Source organism: Suncus etruscus, chromosome X (genome assembly GCF_024139225.1).
Source record: "Suncus etruscus isolate mSunEtr1 chromosome X, mSunEtr1.pri.cur, whole genome shotgun sequence".
NCBI lineage: Eukaryota > Metazoa > Chordata > Mammalia > Eulipotyphla > Soricidae > Suncus > Suncus etruscus.
This window is the reverse complement of record NC_064868.1, coordinates 43,859,543-43,881,886: the sequence shown is the minus strand read 5'-3', so window position 1 is coordinate 43,881,886 and position 22,344 is coordinate 43,859,543.

The following is a 22,344-nucleotide window of genomic DNA, read 5'->3' as shown; positions in this document are numbered from 1 at the left end:
ATATGGAAGTTTCTTGTCCTCTGCACCTAGAACTAGTAGATTGTCTTTTTCATTATATTTTATTTGTTAGAGTCAGGAAGCCTGCACAGTTCAAGGGGAGGATAAATAAATGTCCCCTCTTAGAGAGGAGCAAGGGATTTGCAACAATTTTGAATCCTCCTCATAAGTGTATCTTTACCTCTAGTGTTCAGCTTATGGCTAATACAGTTTTCAAAGAAACATAAAAAAAACAAAGAAAAATAATTCAGTATCTGTCTGTAGAAGGTGATGGCTTGGGACCACCCTTGTTGTTGTTCAGCTAAGTTGGTGCAGGGGTTGTAGGAGGTATAGAGTGTACTGGAAAAGCTACTGGAAAAGTCACTATCCCTCATTCCAGAGACTAGATGAGAGGAAAATCAGAGCTGGACTAATCTTCACTGCAAAAACTCCTTGACATGAGTCAGTAGTTCTCACAAATAATTTATGAGCCCAAATTAGGTCATCTATTCCTAATTATTCTGGGTATTATTTTGAGAAATTATAACTCAATACTATTCTCATACGCAATAATTCATGAGACTTGAGAAACGATTAGCATTTGCTTCCAAAACATTCTTCCTCATGCTTTAATTTTAAAGCAGAATAGCTTTCCACATTTCTTTCCCCTACACTTCAATTTTACACATCAACCATGGACTCTCATACTCTCACTGACATTGGGAAACCATCTAGAAGTGTTTTCTGTTTTGTATTTCTTTTTTACTATATGCAATCTTATTGGCCTCTCTTTGGGGGTCAGAAACATTTCCTAGAGTTAAACAGAAATGGCTGTAGTGACAAGTTTGGGTCATACTTCACATAAAGATATAGCTGTGCTTCTATTTGGAGCATTTCCAGTAAACAAACTTTTGATAAAGACATCCAGTCACCTCCATAAATAAGAACCTACAGACACCTAGCCCTGGTGATCACTGTGCTCATTTTTCTCCGAGAGAGGATATGAACGCTAATCATGGGCACAGCTCAGTTTAGTTTCAACAGCAAAACCCTTCCTGGATTCCTTTAAAAAGTTATAGCAATCTGTTTTGCACACTGAAATTTCTTTGTGGAGAATTCTTAAAGGCTTTTAGTGTAAAAAGGGGTCTTCAAAAGAAAAAAAAATTTTAGATGTTTCTAAGCTAGGGCTTATTTCACTGCTAAAAAAATCTTCCCTGCCAGCTGAAATAGAAATGCAGAGAAGGAATAAAACTGCATCTTTGATCATTGCCTGCAAGTTAGGCCAGTGGGGTCCAGCTTCCTCACAATTGGCTAGACATTAAACATGAATGTGCAGGATAGAAGAAATAAAATGGTTACAATTTGCTTGCCCTTTCTGAAATTTTGACTATATCAGAGTTGATAGCTAGAGTCTGAGGAACATTATGGTAATAAAGGTGTGAGTGGTTGAAAACTTTTCTTTAGAACAGCCCTAAAACTTGATGTGTCTGACTTGCTTGAAATTCTTTCTGAATGACACAAACCTTTCCTGACTTGTTGCAGACTGTCTGACCTATGAAAGACCTTTCCTGATTTGTATGGAAACTTCTTACTTGTTTGAGGCTCTTTTGGACATGCTTGAGACCATTTTATTTTTTTTTGTTTTGGGGTGAGACTTGAGATTTTTGGGTCACAACCAGCAGTGCTCAGAGATTACTCCTGGTTCTGACCTTATGGATCACTCCTGAAGTGGGTTACAGAAACCATATGGGGTGCCTGGAGTTGAACCTGGGTTGGCCACATGAAAAGAAAGTGCCCTAACTGCTGTACTATTGCTTCAGCCTCAGCATGTTTAATTTATTTTTAGATCCACCCTTTCAGAGAAGAGTTCCTTCCTGACCTATTTGAGATTGGTCCTTGAGTCCCTTCTTAATCTATCTGAGAGAATCTCCAAAGAAAAGGAGCAAGAAAATGACAATTCAACTTGTTTGAGATTTCCTATCAATCTCAGATCCTTCCAGATATGTTTACTGTTACATAACAGGAGTTGGGGATATGATTCTAGGAATTGGAGCAAATGTTTGCATGAAAAGGCCCCAGATTCTGTCCCAGTACCACCTGTCTCCTGAGCACTGAGCTTGGAGTAAATGCCTGAGCAAAATATGGCCTCCAAACAAATAAACCACCTGAGAAGTGGAAAATCCATTTGGACTTATCTGAGAATCTTCTGGATTTGTTTCAGACCTTTCTTGTCATTTTTTAAGACCATCCCTAATATAGTGTCACTATTTTGCATTGAGGCTCCTACTTCCATATCTAAAAACCCAACCAAACAATTTTGGCTACATTTTAACTTGTTTGAGATTATTTCAAGCATGTTTAAGACACTGCCTGAAATGCTTCTTGGTGTGCTTGAGACCCTTCATAACTTGTTTAATAGATCTGAGAAACTTCTTAATATATATGAGACCTTACTTGCTCTATTTGTAAAACTTCTTGATACCTTTAATCCTCTTCCTGGCATACTTCAAACCCTTTAAAGTGTATTGGAGAGTGACGTGTTAGAGAACTTGGTTGATTATTTGGACATTTCTTCTGTGTGTGACCCCTTTGTCAATCTTGAGATACTACTTTATTGATTGAGACTTTCTGTCTATTGAAGACTCTTCCCCAGGTTATAGAAATGTTTCCTGACAAATTTGAACCCCTTCCTGCTATGATTAATACTGTAGCTAGCTTCTTCAAGAATATTCTTGAAGAATATTCTTTAATTCAAATTCAATTCAAATATTCAGAAGAATATTTGAGTATCTTCTTACCATATCCAACATTTTCTTTTTTACACCATTTCTAACTGATGAGTATCTCCTTGACATATTTGAGCTACTTCTTGAGGTGGTAGAGGTACTTATCCCTTCCTGTCTGTTTGAGATCCCTTTTGAGAAATTCAAGACTCTTCATAATATACTGGAGAATTTGGAGGTATTTTCTAACTTGAGACTGTACCTGAAATATTTAAGATTCTGTCTCTTTGAAAGAGTTAGAAATATGCCTTTAAAATCTTTCTACCTGGGGTCAGAGAGAGAATACAGTGGGTAGGGCACTTACCTCTTACCCTCTGGTTTGATCCCCAGAACTATGTATGGTCCCTCAAGCAGCTCTAGGAGTTACTCCTAAGTATAAATCCAGGAGTAAATCTTGAGCATAGTTGGGTCTGGTTCAAAAACCAGGAAAAAAATTTCAAACTACTTTCTTCTATGCTTGGTATCTTCATGAATTGTTTCAAGCTCTTGAACAATTTCTACACAGCTGAGACTTCCTTATGTTTTACATAAGACACTTCTGTTCTTGTTTGAGAAGCTTTTTAATGTCTTGAAAAACAACTTAATTTATTTGACTCCATCTCAGTGTAATTTAAACTCAACTTTTTCTTTTACATTTTTTTTTTTGTGGTTTTTGGGTCACACCCGGCAGTGCTCAGGGGTTACTCCTGGCTCCATGCTCAGAAATTGCTCCTGGCAGGCACAGGGGACCATATGGGACGCTGGGATTCGAACCGATGACCTCTTGCATGAAAGGCAAACGCTTTACCTCCATGCTATCTCTCCAGCCCCTTCTTTTACATTTTTATTGTGGTAAAAGTGAATTACAAATCTTTCGCAGTAATATTTAAGGCAATAGTGACAATGAATGAGGGGCATTACCACCACCAGTGCTGTCCTCCCTCTGTCCCTGTTCCCAGCATGCATCCCACATCTCCCTCTTTCACCCCGCTTAATGCTCGAGGTACTGTTTCCACTTGTACAGCTTATTGTAGATTGGGTATCGATCCTGTTGTCAATGACTTTGTATTTGTATTTGGTATTCAAATTTGATCGCTTTTTATTTCCATCTAATGAACATATGACTGTCTGGTCCTAGTTCCATGGGGTGGGGGAAAGGCAAACAAAAAGAAAAAAAACTAGGAGTCCATCTAGATGTTATAAATATCTATTTAGAAGAAGGAAGGGAAAAAAGAAGAAAAAGGTAACAAACAACACAAAACCAAAAAACAATAAGGGAGTAACAACAAAAGTACAAAAAGAATAAAAAAAGAATAAATCAAAAATGAAAACGATCAGCTAAGGCAAAAAACAAAAACTAAAAAAAAAAACAGGTTTTGTTTTTTCCTCTTTTTTTTGGATAGGCACGTTAAATATTGGGGGAAATTAGAAATGGGAATTCCCTTGGCCTAAGAAATACAGGGTTTCTCCACCCTTGAAGCATACTGCCATGGGAACACCTACAGACTCCGTACTCACTCATTTACAACACCCCAAGGTCTTTTTTATTTTATTTTTTATTTTTTAATTTTTATTTTGACCATATTGGCTTACATGTCTTTCGCAGTAGTATTTTAGGTACATATTAACATTGAATCAGGGGAATATCCATCACCAAATTTGTCTTCCCCCACCCCCATTCCCTTCCTGCAACCTATATCCCCCATCATCACCCCCCGGGCTGTTAGAGTAAGTGGTTCCCTCTGTGTCTAGCTTACTATTGGTGATCATATATCTGTTTGGTCCTGGTACCCTCCCTATTTCCCCCTCTATTTGAGAGGTGGAGCTATATCGATTGAGTTATGTGGTTTTGTTTGAAGGAAAGGAAAACAATAGAATGGGGTAAAAAAATCAAATAAGCTGAAAATGGGCGAAGTCCTTCGAGAGGCTTTCTTTTTTTTAATATTCACATTTTTTTTTATTGAGCAGAATAAAATGTAGGGAGTCCAGATTGTCATGTTTATTTACAGAAGAAAACATGGGGAGTATAAAAGCTTATACCTGACATTTTGCCACTTGTTTACTCATAACCAGACTTCTGTTTATCTGAATTTTTCTTCCTAGTAAATAGCAATATATAGTGAGAATTCCAGTTAGCATTTTAATTTAAAAATTAAAATAAAATATCATCATGGTCAAGCTGTTTTAGTCTTCAGGGTTTTGTAATATTGTCCCTGGAGGTCACTCTCTTCCCAAGGCCTGGGTTCTCAAATATTCTTCCAGTCTTCAAAAGTGGAGTCTTTTATTTTCTATAGAGCCACAAAAATTAAAGCATGTGTCTTTGAGTGTGTGTTAATGTAGGAGCCCTATAGTATCAGAGAATACAAGAATAAATAAGTGGAAAAATTCAAGAGGCTCCTCATCATAGTTATTAGATCAACTGTACATAAATCATAATAAATTAAGAAATGACATATTTTTAGAATTTTACTCACTTGCTATAAACACCTATTTTTCTTTCCCAAAGACAAACACTGTTAAAGAGACAATCTACATACCATACTTTTGAAAGCACAAAGAAAAGAAATGAGGCCAAAGAGATAGTAAGAGGGGGTAAGGCACTTACTTTGTGACCACCCCAGTTTTGATCCCTGTACCCCATAATCAGGAGTGGTCATTAAGTATAGAGCCAGGAAGCTCTGAGAAATGACAGTTGTGGCTCAAAGCACCCTAAGCAACCTCCCTCCTCCATAAAACTAATTAAACAAATAGTAAACTGAGTAAAATAAAATATAATTCTGAAGTCTTATTCAGCATAATGAACATAAATGTTTCCTCAGCCCTCTGATAGTAACTTCCAACTGACTGCTTTGATTGTTATATTTTTTTCTTTTTTTAATTTTTTTTCTTTATTTAAACATCTTGATTACATATATGATTGTGATTAGGTTTCAGTCATGTAAAGAACACCCCCATCACCAGTGCAACATTCCCACCACCAATGTCCCAAATCTCCCTCCATCCCACCCCACCCCCACCTGTACTCCAGACAGGCTTTCCAGTTCCCTCATTCATTCACATGATTATGGTAGTTCTCTGTGTAGTAATTTCTATAACTGCAATGACCACTCTTTGTGGTGAGCTTCATGAAGTGAGCTGGAAGTTCCAGCTCTCCTCTCATTGTCTCTGAGGATTGTTGAAAAAATGACTTTTATTTTTCTTAAAACCCATAGGCGAGCGAGACTATTCTGCGTCTCTCTCTCTCTCGCTCTGACTTATTTCACTCAGCATGATAGATCCCATGTACATCCATGTATAGGAAAATTTCATGACTTCATCTCTCCTGACGGCTGCATAATATTCCATTGTGTATATGTACCACAGTTTCTTTAGCCATTCGTCTGTTGAAGGGCATCTTGGTTGTTTCCAGAGCCTGGCTATGGTAAATAGTGCTGCAATAAATATAGGTGTGAGGAAGGGGTTTTTATAGTGTATTCTTGTGTTCCTAGGGTATATCCCTAGGAGTGGAAATAGCTGGGTCGAATAGGAGCTCAATTTTCAGATTTTGGAAGAATCTCCATATCACTTTCCATAGCGGGTGGACTAGATGGCATTCCCACTAGCAGTGGATAAGAGTTCCTTTCTCTCCACATCCCCGCCAGCACTGATTGTTCTCATTCTTTATGATTCAGAAATACAAGCAGACAGGCACAGGCAGGAGAAGTTTCCCTTGAAGTTCTCAGAGTCTCTTTGATTGTTCTTGAACAAATAATTAAATAAGATAGAAAGGCTCATACTCTGATTCCAAGGAGATATTGGACATTTTCAATTTCTTTTCTAATTCAGGATCAAGTTTAATCTTCACAGCATCATAACGAATTTGTGAAAACTCACGAAGACCAAAAGAACCGCCAACAATCAGCAAGAGCACAGGAACTCCGTAGTGAAGGGTCTTGTTCCAGGGCCAGGCGCACGTCTAGAAGGGCGTCGGCATGGCTCTGCACGCCACTGGTCGGAGGCTCAGCTGCCACACCGGCCCAGCACGGCAACCAGAGTTGCAGCTGCTCGTGCTCCGGACACCCGGAACTCACCTGCTTTGCTGAGCATGCTGGCTGACTGGGAACTGTGCTCTTGAGAGGCTTTCAACCTCAGTTTGAGAGAGGACAGGAAATAGGTAATTGCAACACTGCAACAATACAGAAAGAAATATCAAATAAAATATCCAGTGAGCACTACAGCAATAAAGACAAGCACCACACAATAGTCTCGGTCCTGAAATCAAACCATGCCAGAGTGCAAAAAGAAAGATAAAGATAAAATAAAATAAAATTGGAGACATCAACTTCAATACCTACACCAAAATAAAGAAGTCAAAAAAATCAGTCAATCAATCAATATATATGTAGATGAAAGGATTATTTTGTGCTTTCCCCCCCCCCCCTGCATAGGCACAGTAAGTATTAGGGACATTATAGAGAGAATTCCCTTGGCCTAGGAGATACAGGGTTTCTCCACCCCTGAAGTATACTATCATGGGATTAACTATAGACTCCTTGCATGATCATTTACTCTCCCCTCGGTGCTTTTGTGGTGTATGGAGGACTTCTGCTTCGTCATGGATGGTAAAATCAGACCTCTGTATCTAGAGATCTTGGTGTCTGTACAGCTCAAGGAATGGAGTTTATGATGAAGTCTTTCTTTGTGGTTCTAGCAGTTCTGCTTCTTCAGTGTCTTTTTGATCCATCTTCTGTAGTTGGTGGTATTGGTCATTATGCTGCTCCTAGGATGTTTCTGGAAGACCCGTTCAGTTGCAATGGTCTCAGTCAAACCTCTGGAATTGGAGATCTTGTTTGTTGAACAGATCGTAGATCAAAACCTAGGGTAGAGATTTTTGTTGTTGTTGTTGGTGGTCCCGGGATGCGTACTGTCCAGTCCTGGTTGTAACAATCAGTCATCTCTAGATAGTGATCTTGGCTTTTTCACAGATCAAAGGGTGACATGTCTTCTGATTTTGTCTTATCATTGGCTGGTGAGGAAGGACAACTTAGATCAAGTTGTTCCCATTTTCTTGTTATTAGGTTATCAATTTAGAACTGGCGCATGTTGATGTCACATGAAGATCCACATGGGAGATGCCCCTGTGTTGTAAAAAAGTATGAGTTCTTATCCCTAGTAGATAAGAGCTTGTTTTTACACGTAAAATCTCCTTCTTTTTTAATATGCCTTTGCAGGAAGAAGTGGTGCTACATTATATTGCTGGTGGATTTGGGGGTGGAGAGAGAAAAAAACAGACACATGACAAAAACTAAAAATATATATGCTTACACATATCTAAAGAAAAGAAGTTTCTTTTTTTTTACAAAAAAAGATTAAATAAAAGATGTAATTAAAGGTATAAAGTGGGTCCAGAGAGATAGCATGGAGGCAAGGTGTCAGTCCTTCTTGCAGAAAAATGGTAGCTCAAATCCTGGCATCCCACATGGTCTCCCGTGCCCACCAGGGGCGACCTCTGAGCATAGAGCCAGGAGCACTTTCCGAGTGCCGCCAGGTGTGACCCAAAAAAGCAAAAAAAAAAAAAAATCAAAACAAAAAAACAACAACTAAAACAAATCAAATAAACAAAACAAAACAAACAAACAAGAAAAAAAAACAAAAAAAAAGGGAGAAAGTGATACAGGAATTACTTTACATTTGGGGAAAAACAGGATAAGAGGTAGTGTTATATAGGTTTTATACTTATGATGGAAGTATATTTCTTTTGAGATTTCCTTGCGGGGTGTGGGCTCCAGGCAGGGAAGTCTTGGGTAGAGTTCTTGCAGTGGGGGTCCTTTTGGAGCTAGGTCCGGTATCAAGCCACAGTCCACATTAGGGAGAAGTGATTAGGAGGGCCACAGTGCATGAGTCAGTCAGGGTGTTTGTTGTATTTTCTTGCCGGGAACGAGGTGTGAGTTTGAGTGGGTGTCTCTTCACTCACCTCAAGGTCTTTTTATCCTGCTGGTAAACTTTCCACTCAGATGTGGATGTCAACCTTTTTTAAAAAATATATTTTTGACACTGGAGATTCTATATAGTTGAGACCCTTCCAGAAGAGTGCTAAACTATGTCCGAGGAATGTGAGGTTCTTCCTGATAAGTATAAGAAGACCCTCCCCCCACTTATTTGAAACTATTTTTGATATATTTGGAAATCTTTCTGAATTTGAAACTATTCCTGGGATATTTGAGATTATTATTTTTTTTTTGGTTTTTGGGCCACAGCCGGCAGTGCTCAAGGGTTACTCCTGGCTGTCTGCTCAGAAATAGCTCCTGGCAGGCACGGGGGACCATATGGGACACCGGGACTCGAACCAACCACCTTTGGTCCTGGATTGGCTGCTTGCAAGGCAAATGCCACTGTGCTATCTCTCCGGGCCCCCTTTCTGCAATCTTCAAGGTTATTTCTGAAGTATTTGAGTCTCTCCCTGGTTCTGAAGCCATTATTGATGTATTTAAAACTCTTCCTGAGTAGAATCAGATGCTGACCCTTGTGGAAACACTTTCTATAAAATTTGAGAGTTCATACGCCTGCTTGAGAAACTCCCATACAAGTTTGACGTTCAGCTTAACTTAAATTTTTTATTTATTGATATTATGTGGTATAAAATACTATCAATAATGGTTTTTCATGCACATAATCTCAACATCCACACCCATGGTCATTATACCTAATTCCCTTTCCCAAAGACCTAAACCCCCTCCATCTAAAACCAATTCCATCCAACTCATTGTATGGCTAAGTATACCCATTATATTGCCTTTGCTTCATAGCAATCTATCCCCCAAACACATAAATATTCAAAGGATATATATGCATACCTATGTTCATTGCCACACAGTACATTAGCCAATATATGAACACAACCCAAATGCCCAACTACAGATACATTGTTCAGCTGGGAAATTTTTAAAATATTTCTGACTAAGATTCTTTCTAATAACTCTTGTGGCCTTCTTGGCTTATTTTATGGACTCTAAGACCATTGGAAACTCCCCCCAGGTCAATGCATTACTCTTCCTGAGGTATTTGAGGTATTTCTCTGATATATCTAAGACTATCTCAACTTGAGATGCTTTTTTTTTGACATATTTTAAGTTCTTTCTAACTAGTTGAGCCTGTCCAGACTTATTGTGAAACTTGCTATATTTGAGCCTCTGCCTAATGAATTTAAAACTTTCCCTAAGTGTTTGAGTTCCTTTGTCATGTATTAGAACCTTCCAGCATGGTTGGAAAAAGCTTCAGTGATTTATTTGAACCATTCTCATATGGTTAAGATGATTGCTGAGATATGTAAGGAATTTCCAGCCTTATTTGAAATCCTTCCTAACATATCTAAGACTCTTCCTGATGTATTAAGAGACTTTTCTGATATATCTCAACCCCTTCCGGAGAAACTTGAAACTCATGCTGACTCCTTTGAGTCCTTTCCTGATTTATTTGAAAATGTTTCTGAAGCTTTTCAATGTATTTTAAACTCTGTCTAAAATTTGGAGACCATTCTGATAAATTAAGTAATCTTTCTTTAATTGTTTGAACTTCCTGTTGTATTTGAAACTCTCTTTTGTATGGTAGAGACCCTTCCTTTATGTTTGGAATACTCTCTCTATAAACATAAGACCATTCCTAAAATATGTGAGATTATTCCTGTCAGAAACCCTTCCTGGTTAATGTGAAAGTCTCTCATGGAAACCTTCAGAAATATTTTTCTTTATTGCCAAAAAATAGACTTATTTGTCTATTTCTGATACTTCCTATGAGTTTGAGTCTCTATCATACTAATGGATGCACATTCTTGACTGGTTGAAACACTATTGTTGACTTTGAGATCTTTCTTGATTTGCTCAACAGATTTTCTGCCTGATTTAATCCTATATGACATACTTGAGATATTTCCTAAAAGAACTCTTACATATTTAAGACTGTTGCAGATATTGTGATCCTTTGTGACTCACTTGAGATGCTCTGTGCCATTCTTAAGATCCTTGGTTGCTTGTTTGAGGCTCTTAGAATGTTAGAGATTCCTCTTAAGTTTCAGACTCTTCCTGTCAGAGTAAGACACTTCCTAATATTTTGACATCCTTCCTGAGTTGTGTCAGAGCTTCCTGATGCATTTCAGACACTTCCTCTCTGCAACCATTCCTAACACATTTAAGAACCTTCCTGATCTATTTAATATTTAAGATTCTTACTGAAATGTTTGAAATGCTTTCTGACTTGTTTGATAAGGTAAAGACATATTTGAGACCCTTATGACTTTTGATGCCATACTAACATGGTAAATCTTGAATCGGAGACACTTCCCTGCCTGTGACTGTTGTTGACTTATCAATGAATCTTCCCAACTATTTTGAGAAGCTTTCCAACTTCTTTAATACATTTTCTCATAAATTTGAAACTGTTCCTCTGTTTCAACCACTTTCTGACAAGTTTAAGACTCCTCCTTATATATTTGAAATTCCTTAGGCTGTATTCAAGAACTTTATTGATATTTAAGGATTAAAAGTTTGAGAATTTTCATAATGTATTTGAGACCATTAATATACTTGGGACACTTCTTGACTTGTTGGAAGCTCAGAGACTCTTCAGGATGTATATGAGACCCCATCCTTTTGTTTAATACCCTTACAATAAAATTAAAACTCTTCCAGATATTTGAATCCTTATCATTCACTTTGAGAGAATTATTGCTATATTTCAAATGTTCCTTTTTCTTGAGACATATCCAGATATCTTTGAGATTCTTTCTGTAATATTCAGTATAATCACTATTTTAGTTCCTTAGCAGTACTATGAAAAGTAAGGAAGGAAAGTAAAAAGGAAGGAAAGAAGGCAGGATAAAGTGGTGGTTTTAAAACATTAAAAATTAATTATATCATAGTTCAGGAGTCTAGAAGTCAAAAACCAAAGTGTCAGTAAGATTAGTCCCTTCTTAATATTACCTTGATGCCAAAAGCAGAAAGTTGCCACAAAAAAGAGAACTACAGACCAATATCCCTTATGAACACAGATGCAAATATCCTCAAAAAATCCTAGCAAATAGGATCCAATGTCTCATTAAGGTCATACACTATAACCAAATAGGTTTTATTCCAGAGAAGCAAAGATGGTTTAACATACACAAGCCAATCAACGTAATACACCATACCAACTAAAGGAAGCATTTCATCTGGTCCAATACCCATTAATGATAACAACAACTCAACAATATGGGAATGAGAGGAGCTTTTCTGAATATAGCCAACGACACCACAAATTATATCAATGCAGATAAAATGAAAGCCTTTCCTCTAAAATCTGGCACAAGATAAGACTGACTCCTCTTGCCACTTCTATTTAACATAGTACTGAAAGTATTTGTCATGGCAATTAGGCAAGAAAAAGATATCAAGGACATTCAATTTAGAAAGGAAAAAGTCAAGCTCTCACTGTTTGCAGATGACATGATACTATATTTAGAAAACCATAAAGACTCTACCAAAAAGTTTATAGAAACAATAGTTTCTTTTTTTTTTTTGTTTTTGGGCCACACCTGGCGTTGTTCAGGGGTTACTCCTGGCTGTCTGCTCAGAAATAGCTCCTGGCAGACACGGGGGACCATATGGGACGTATTCGAACCAACCACCTTTGGTCCTGGATCGGCTGCTTGCAGGCAAACGCCGCTGTGCTATATCTCTGGGCCCAGAAACAATAGTTTTATATAAAAAAGTAGCAGAATACAAAACTAATATGCAAAAATCAATGCCCTTCTTATACCAAATAATGATAGAAAGAAAAGGGACATTAAAAAACAATCCCAGGGTTGGAGAGTTAGCATGAAGGTAAGGCATTTGCCTTGCATGCGGAAGAACGGTGGTTCAGTTCTCGGCATCCCATATGGTCCCCCGAGCCTGCCAGGAGTGATTTATGAGCATAGAGCCAGGAGTAACCCCTGAGCGCTGCGGGGTGTGACCCCCCAAAACAAACAAACAAACAAACAAAAACAAAACAACGACAACAAAAACAATCCCATTCACATTAGTGCCACACAAACTCAAATACCTTGGAGTCAACTTAACTAAAGAGTGAAGACCTATATGAAGAAAACTACAAAACAGTGCTTCAAAAAATGAGGACACAAGGAAATGGAGAATCATGAACTGTTTGTGCATTGGGAGGATTAAATCATTAAAATGGCAATACTCGACATTGGAACTAGCTGATTGCTGCTGTGTGTCAGGAGCATGGCAGACATCTTGGACCTTTTTTGCTTTTCTGTTGACTGAGAATTTGATTTTTTTGGCATGAGAGCTCACCTTCTTCAGAGGTGAATCGTCCAGCCCACAGACAGTGGAACTAGCTAATTTCTGCTGTGTGTCAGAAGCATGGCTGTTCCACGTCATGGTAGAGTGTATATTCTAGCCAATGAATACCACCAATACAAGAGTGAAAATGGGAAAAATCTACAATACAAGAATGACAATGGGGGAAACAACACAGGCCAACACCAGGCATAGAGAATGAAGATGAAAACTCTGATGACTAGAAAACGGCCAAACCATATAGTCTCTCAGATATGGAGTTTAGAGAAGAAATATGGAGAATGTACACAGAACTCAAAGAAAGCATTGATCGAGTTGAATGGAACACTAATAAGAATCAAGAGGATATGAAGATAGAAACCATAAAACTCCAAACTGAAATAACAGGTTTGAAAACCTCAAAAGAAAGCCTCCCCAACAGGGTAACAGCAGTAGAGGACAAAATCAGCAGAAGAGGTTGGAAAAAAGCCTTAAAGCAAATAATAAGACAATGGAAAATTACTCAAAGAATGTGAATATATGAAAATAGAAGTCTTGATAAGATCAACAGAAACAACATAAGAATCATTGGAGCACTTGAGACACAGGAAGAAAATCCCAAGGATAATGTCAAAGACATTATTACAAAGAAACTACCAGAGCTAAAGACTATATGCAACCAAATCCTGCATGCTCAAAGAGAACCAGCTAAGAGACCCAAGTAAATCCACCCCAAAACACATCATAGTCACAATGATGAATCCAACAGATAGGGATAGAATACTGAAATCAGCAAGATCAAAAAGGGAAATATTATTCAAAAGAGCATCCTTAAGATTTATAGCAAACATGTCACAAGAAACCCTCAAGGCCAGAAAACAGTGGTGGGATATAATGAAAAACTCAATAAAATGAATGATTCACCTAGAGTACTGCACCCAGCAAGACTCACTCTCAGATTTGAAGGAAGTATACATAGCTTCACAAATAAACAACACCTCAAAAACTTTGCAGACTCAAAACCAGCCTTAAAAGAAAAACAGAAAGGCTTACTTTAAGACAAGATTGACCAACAGAAACATCAAACTTCTACTACACAAAGATGGCACTAAATCCCATGACAATTCTCTCTCTCATAGTCAATAAATGAAATGCACCAGTTAATAGACACAGAGTGGCTAAATGGATCAAAAAACTGAATCCAACTTTCTGCTGCCTATAAAACAAATCAGAATAGTAAAAAAACATAAACTCAAAATCAAAGGTTGGAGGAAAATCATCCAAGCAAATAATACCCTTAAAATTCTGGAGTGGGAGCCAGAGAGATAGCACAGCGACATTTGCCTTGAAGCAGCCGACCCATTACCTAAGGTGATTGGTTTGAATCCCGGCATCCCATATGGTTCCCAGTGCCTGCCAGGAGCGATTTCTGAGCAGATAGCCAGGAGTAACTTTTGAGCACTGCCAGGTGTGGCCCAAAAACCAAAAAAAAACAAAAACAAAAACAAAAACAAAAAAAACTGGAGTGGCTATATTTATATCAGATGACACAAATTTAGACTCAGAAAATTTGTAAGGGACAAAGATGGACAATTCATACTAATCAAAGGATATGTACAACAGGAAAAACTCACACTCCTAAACATATAAGCACCCAATGAGGGACCACAAACTATTTAATACAATTGTTGACCAATCTGAAAAAAGATATCAATAGCAACACAATAATTGTGGGAGACCTCAACACTGCCCCATATCCCCTTGATAGATCAACCAGACTGAAGCCCAACTAAAATATACTAGTTCTAAAAAGAAAAATGGAAGAAAGTGGAGGACTAGTAGATATATAAGGCACTCCATCCCCAGAAACCTGGATACATATTCTTCTCCAATGCACATGGGTCATTCTCCAGGATAAACAGCATACTGGCCCATAAAACATATCTCCATGAAATCAAGAGGATAGAAATCATGCAGATCACACTGATCAGAAGGCCCTGAAATTAGGCGTGAACTACAAAGGGATACAGAAGAAAAAGTTTAACACCTGGAAATTAAACAGCTTACTACAGAACAAACAGTGGGTGAGAGATGAAATCAAAGACAAATCAAAACAGTCTTGGAAACAAATGACAATAAATATACAAAATATCAGAATTTATGGGACACAGCAAAAGCTGTACTGAGAGGAAAATTTATAACTTTGCAAGAACATATCAGGAAAGAAGGGGCCTACATGAATAGCTTAATAATACAGCTTATAAAATTAGAAAACTATCAACAAATGGAACCAAATATACGTAGGCAGAAGGAAATAAGAAAGCTTAGAGCAGAAATCAATGAAGTGGAATTCCAAAAAACAATCAGAAACATCAATGAACTCAAAAGTTGGTACTTTGAGAAAAATAAACAAGATTTATAAACCACTGGCAAAACTCACAAAGAAAGCAAGAGAGAAGAAAACTTGATAAACTGGATTAGAAATGAAAAGGGGGAGATCACTACAGATATTGCAGAGATTGAAAGGGTAATCAGAGACTACTTTGAGAAACTCAGAACATTAGAACATGTTTCAAAACATGAAAACATTTGAACATGAAACATGAGAATCTAGAAGAAATGAGTAAATTATTGGACTCTAATGACCTTCAACAGTTGAATAAGGATGAGGTAGCCTATCTAAGAAGCCCTATCACTATTGAGGAAATTAAAGTGGTGATCAAAAATCTTCTCCAAAACATATGGGTTCAGTAATGAATTCTTTCAAACCTTTCAAGAAACTACTACTAATTCTTTTCAGGCTCTTTTTATAAAATTGAAGAAACAAGAACACTTCAAAATAGTTTCTATGAAGCCAACATCACCTTGATACCAAAACCAGACAGAGATGCTGCAAAATATTTACAGATCAATATCCCTGATCAACACAGATGCAAAGATAATCAACGAAACCCTGGAAAACAGAATTAAATGCATCATCAAGAAGGTCATTCATCACGACCAATTAGGTTTCATCCAAGGAATGCAACATGGTTCAATATCTGTAAATCAATCAACATAGTACACCATATCAACAAAAAGAAAAAGTATATGATCATATGGATAGATCCAGAGAAAACTTTTGATAAGGTCCAACACTCATTCTTGATTAAAGAAACCCTAATCAAGATGGGAACGAAATGAAATTTTCTCAATATAGTCAAGGCCATATACCACAGGTCAGTGGCAAATATTATTATCAATCGAGATAAAACTAAAAGCCTTTCTCCTAAAATCTGGTACATGACAAGTTTGGCCTCTCTCATCACTCCTATTCAACATAGTACTGGAAGTACTTGCCATAGCGATTAGGGAAGAAAAAGATATCAAGGGCATCCAGATAGGTAAGGAAGAAGTCAAGTTCTCAGTTTTTGTAGATGACATGATACTATATTTTGAAAACTCTAGAGACTCTGTCAAAATTCTTCTAGAAACAATCAATTCATATAGCAAAGTGGCAGGCTACAAAATTAACATGCAACAGTTAATGGCCTTCTTATACACCAATAATGATAGAGAAGAAATAGACATTAAAAATCTCATTTACACTAGTGCCCCACAACTTAAATATCTTAAGGTCAACATAACTAAAGAGGTGAGGTATCTATACAAATAAAACTACAAAAGCCTGCTTCAAGAAATAGGAGAGGACATAAGGAAATGGAAACGTGCTGCTCATAGATTGGCAGGATGATTATCATTACTATGGGAATACACCCAAAGCACTGTACAGTTTTTATGCAATCCCTCTAAAGAGAATCATGATATTATTTACAAAGTGGGTCAAACTCTCATGAAATTCATTTGGACCATAAACACCCACGAATCCTAAAGCAACCTTTGGGAAGAGGAATATAGGAGGCACTACTTTCCCCAATTTTAAATGGTATTACAAAGCAATGGTTATCAAAATAGCATGCTATTGGAATAAAGACAGATCCTCAGATCAGTGGAATAGACTTGAATATTAAGATAACATTTCCTAGCATACAATCAACTAATCTTTAATAAAGGGAAAAGAAATCCAAAATGGAGCAAGGAAAGCCTCTTCAACAAGTGGTGTTGGGGCAACTGGTTAGCCATTTGCAAAAAAACCCCAAAAAACCTCAAAAAACAACAAAACAAAACAAAACAAACTCAGACCCCCATCTAACACCATGAACAAAGATTAAATCCAAATGGTTTAAAGACCTTTATATTAGTCCTGAAATTATAAGGTATATAAAACAACACGTGGGTAAAGGACTTTATGACATTGAGACTAAAGGCATATTCAAGGAGGAAACTGCACTCTCCAAACTAGTCAAAGCAGAGATAAACAGATGGGTCCATATTAAGCTGAGAAGCTTCTGCACCTCAAAGGAAATAGTTCCTAGGAAACAAAAGCCACCCACAGACTTGGAGAAACTATTCACCCAATACCCATTAGACAAGAAGGTAATATCCTGAATATATAAGGTACTGGCAGAATTTAATAAGAAAAAATATTGTCCCATCAAAAAATGGGGAAAAGAAATGAACAGACACTTTCTCAAAGAAGAAATATAAATGGCCAAAAGACACATGAAAAAATGCTCCACATCACTAGTCTTCAAGGGTATGCAAATCATAACTACAGTGCGGTACCATCTCACACCACAGAGACTGGCACACATCACAAAGAACAAGAAGAAACAGTGCTGGCGGGGATGTGGAGAGAAAAAAATTCTTATTTAATGCTGGTGGAAAGCCATCTAGTCCAGCTTTTATGGAAAACAATATGGAGATTCTTCAAAAAAACTGGAAATTGAGCTCCCATATGATCCAGCTATCCCACTCCTAGGGATATACCTTAGTAACACAAAAATACAATTCAAAAATCCGTTTCTCAAACCTATATTAATTGCAGCGCGATTTACAATAGCTAGACTCTGGAAACAACCAAGATGCCCTTCAACAGATGAATGGCTAAAGAAATCATGGTACATATACAAATGGAATCTTATGCAGCTGTCAGGAGAGATGAAGTCATGAAATTTTCCTATATATGGATGTACATGGAATCTATCATGCTGAGTAAAATAAGTCAGAGGGAGAGAGATAGACACAGAATAGTCTCACTCATCTATGGGTTTTAAGAAAAATGTGACAATCCTCAGAGACAAAGAGAGGAGGGCTGGAAATTCCAGCTCACTTCATGAAGCTCACCACAAAGAGTGGTGAGTTAATTTAGAGAAATAACTACACTGAGAACTATCATAACCATGGGAATGAATGATGGAACTAGAAGGCCTGTCTAGAGTACAGGTGCGGGGGGGGTGGGGGGGTGGAGGTAGATTTGGGAAATTGGTGGTGGGAATGTTGCACTGGTGAAGGGGGGTGTTCTTTACATGACTGAAACCTAATCACAATCATATTTTTAATCAAGGTGTTTAAATGAAGATATTATTAAAAAGAAATTGTGGTATGTATACACAATGAAATATGCAGCTGTCAGGAGAGATGAAGTCATAAAAATTTTCTATATATGGATGTACATAGAATATTATGCTGAGTGAAATAAGTCAGAAGGAGTGAGATAGACAGAGGATAGTATCACTCATCTATGGGTTTAAGAAAAATTAAAGACATTTTGTAATAATTCTCAGAGACAATAGAGATGAGGGATGAAACATGCAGCTCATGTTATGAAGCTAACCACAAATAGTGGTGAGTGCAGTTAAAGAAATAACTACACTGACAACTATCATTAAAATGTGAATGAAGGCTGTGAGATTGGCGACTGGAAGAAGCTGAGGGGACCTGCTGGCTTAGCGTATTTCTCTTCTCTGGTCTCCTCAAGCTCTCCTCAAAGGGCTAGGAAGGGCGTCAAACTGTCTCCTGGGGGCCCCAGAAGAGCACGGCCACTCCGCTTTGCTTCACGGCCACACACTCTTTCTAACTAGTGAACCCCACCACAACATGCAGAAAAAAAAATCACACTACAAGCGTGACAATGGGGAAACTTCACAGGCAAATACCATGCACAGAGAATGAAGATGATAGCTTTAATGACCCAAAAATACCTATCATCTGACTAACCTTTCAGATAAGGAGTTTAGAATAAAAATATGGAAGATCAACATGTGTTATGCATGTAAACATTTTAATGGGATTATTATGTTACTGACCTTACCCTGATCTGTGATTGTGCCCTACCTTAGGGTGTGACCTGGCATTCTGCTCCCACCCTAGGGTAGTACCTGATTCTGCTCCCACCATTGGGTGGTACCTGATTCTGGGGCATAAAAGCAAGGGTCTGTGAAAGGCAGGGGACCTTTTTCCTGGGCCTATTCTTAGGCCTTTGGGCTTCGGCCTCTTCACGGAATAAAGAGCTATTTTCTTCGGAAGCCTGACTGCCTGTTGGCTTTCTTCCTGCCGCATTCACCTCAGAACCACCAACTGAACAGGGTAACAGAAGTGTGGTCCGAGCTGGAGGAGAAAGGCCTCATCATCCTCCATCCCTCCATCAGTGAACCTCTTCAGGGGCTGACTTGCAACAGTCATGGAAATCAAAGAAAACATAGCTCTAGTTTAACAGAACACAATGACAGAAATAATAAACTTCCAAACTGAAATAACAGATCTTAAAAACACAGTAGCTAAACTGAAAACCCATATTAGAAATGAAAAGGGGGAGAGCACTACAGATATTGCAGAGATTCAATTCAAAGGGTAATCAAAGACTACCTTGAGAAATTCTATGCCACGGATCATGAGAACCTGGAAGAAATGGATAAATTCTTGAACTCATATAACCTTCTACGGCTGAATAAGAAGGATGTAGCATATCTAAACACCCCATCACTACTGAGGGAATTAAACAGTAATCAAATGTCTGCCCAAAAACAAAAGCCCAAGCCCAGATGGATTTACTAAAAATTCTTTCAAAACTTTCAAGAGGAACTACTACCAATCCTGGCCAGGCTCTTCCATAAAATTGAAACAACGGGAACACTTTCAAACAGCTTTTACGAAGCCAACATCACCTTGATATGAAAAACAGACAGAGATGTTGCGAATAAAATGTTACAGACCAGGGACCGGGAAGGTGGCGCTAGAGGTAAGGTGTCTGCCTTGCAAGCGCTAGGGTAGGACGGACAGTGGTTCGATCCCCGGCGTCCCATATGGTCCCCCCAAGCCAGGGGTGATTTCTGAGCGCATAGCCAGGAGTAACCCCTGAGCATCAAATGGGTGTGGCCCAAAAACCAAAAAAAAAAAGTTACAGACCAATATTCTTTTTGTTTGTTTGTTTTTTCGGGCCACACCCATTTGATGCTCAGGGGTTACTCCTGGCTAAGCACTCAGAAATTGCCCCTGGCTTGGGGGGACCATATGGGACGCCAGGGGATCGAACCGTGGTCCTTTGTTGGCTAGCGCTTGCAAGGCAGACACCTTACCTCTAGCACCACCTCGCCGGCCCAGACCAATATTCTTGATTAACACAGATGCCAAGATCCTCAACAAAATTCTGGCAAATAGGATTAAATATCTCATCAAGAAGATCATTCATTGTGATCAAGTAGGTTTCATCCGAGGAATGCAAAGATGGTTTAACATCCATAAATCTATCAACATAACACACACCATCAACAACAAGAAAAATAAAAATCACATGAGCATATCAATAGACGCAGAAAAAGCACTTGATAAGGTCCAACACCCATTCTTGATAAAAACTCTCAGCATGATGGGAATGAAAGGAACCTTTCTCAATATAAAGTCATCTCCACAAGCCAATGGCATATATTATCCTCAATGGAGAAAAACTAAAAGCTTTCCTTCTAAATTCTGGTAGAAGACAAGGCTGTTTGCTATCACCATTTCTCTTCAACATAGTACTGGAAGTACTTGCTATAGCTATTAGGCAAGAAAAAGATATCAAGGGAATCCAGATATGAAAAGAAGTCAAGCTCTCACTGTTTTCAGATGAAATGATACTCTACTTAGAAAACCCTAGAGACTCTACCAAAAAGCTTCTAGAAACAATAAATTCATATAGCAATGTAGCAGGCTACAAAATTAGCACACAGAAATCAGTGGCCTTTTAATACAACATTTATGATAGGGAAGAAATGGACATTAAGAAAACAACCCCATTCACATTAGTGCCACACAAACTCAAATATCTTGGAGTCAACTTGACCAAAGACATGAAGGACCTATACAAAGAAAACTATAAAACCCTGCTCAAAGAAATAAGAGAGGACCCACGGAAATGGAAACACATATCCTGCTCATGAATTGGCAGGATTAACATCATTAAAATGGCAATAATCCACAAAGTCTTATACAGATTTAATGCGATCCCTCTAAAGATACCCATGATATTATTCAAAGAAGTGGATCAAACACTTTTGAAATTCATTTGGAACAATAAACACCCTCGAATAGCTAAAGCAATCCTGGGGAAAAGGAAAATGGAAGGCATTACTTTCCCCAACCTTTAATTGTATTACAAAGCAATAGTTATCAAAGCAGCATAGTATTGGAATAAAGACAGACCCTCAGATCAGTGTAATAGGCTTTAGTTCTCAGAGAATGTTCCCCAGACATACAGTCACCTAATTTTTGATAAAGGAGCAAGAAATCCTAAATGGAGCAGGGAAAGCCTCTTCAACAAGTGGTATTGGCACAACTGGTTAGCCTCTTCTAAAAAAGCAAACTTAAACCCCAGCTAACATAATTGTACAAAGGTAAAATACAAATAAATTAAAGATTTTATATCAGACCTGAAACAATAAGGTATATAGAATAACATGTAGAATTCCATGACATTGAGACTAAAGGCATCTTCAAGGAAGAAACTGCATTCTCCAAACAAGTGGAAGCAGAGATAAGCAGATGGGAATATATTAAGCTGAGAAATTTCTGCACCTCAAAGGAAACAGTGCCCAGGATACAAGAACCACCCACGGAGTGGGAGAACCTATTTACCCAATACCCATCAGATAAGGGGCTAATATCCAAAATATGCAACACACTGACAGAACTTTACAAGAAAAAAATCTAATCCTATCAAAAATGAGGAGAAGAAATGGACAGACACTTTGACAAAAAAGAAATACAAATGGCCAAAAGGCACATAAAAAATTGCTCCACATTACTAATCAGCAGGGAGATGCAAATCAAAACTACTATGAGGTACCATTGTACGCCACAGAGATTGGTGCACATCACAAAGTATGAGAAAAAACAGTGCTGGCAGCAATGTGGAGAGAATGGAACTCTTACCCACTGTTGGTGGAAATGCTGTC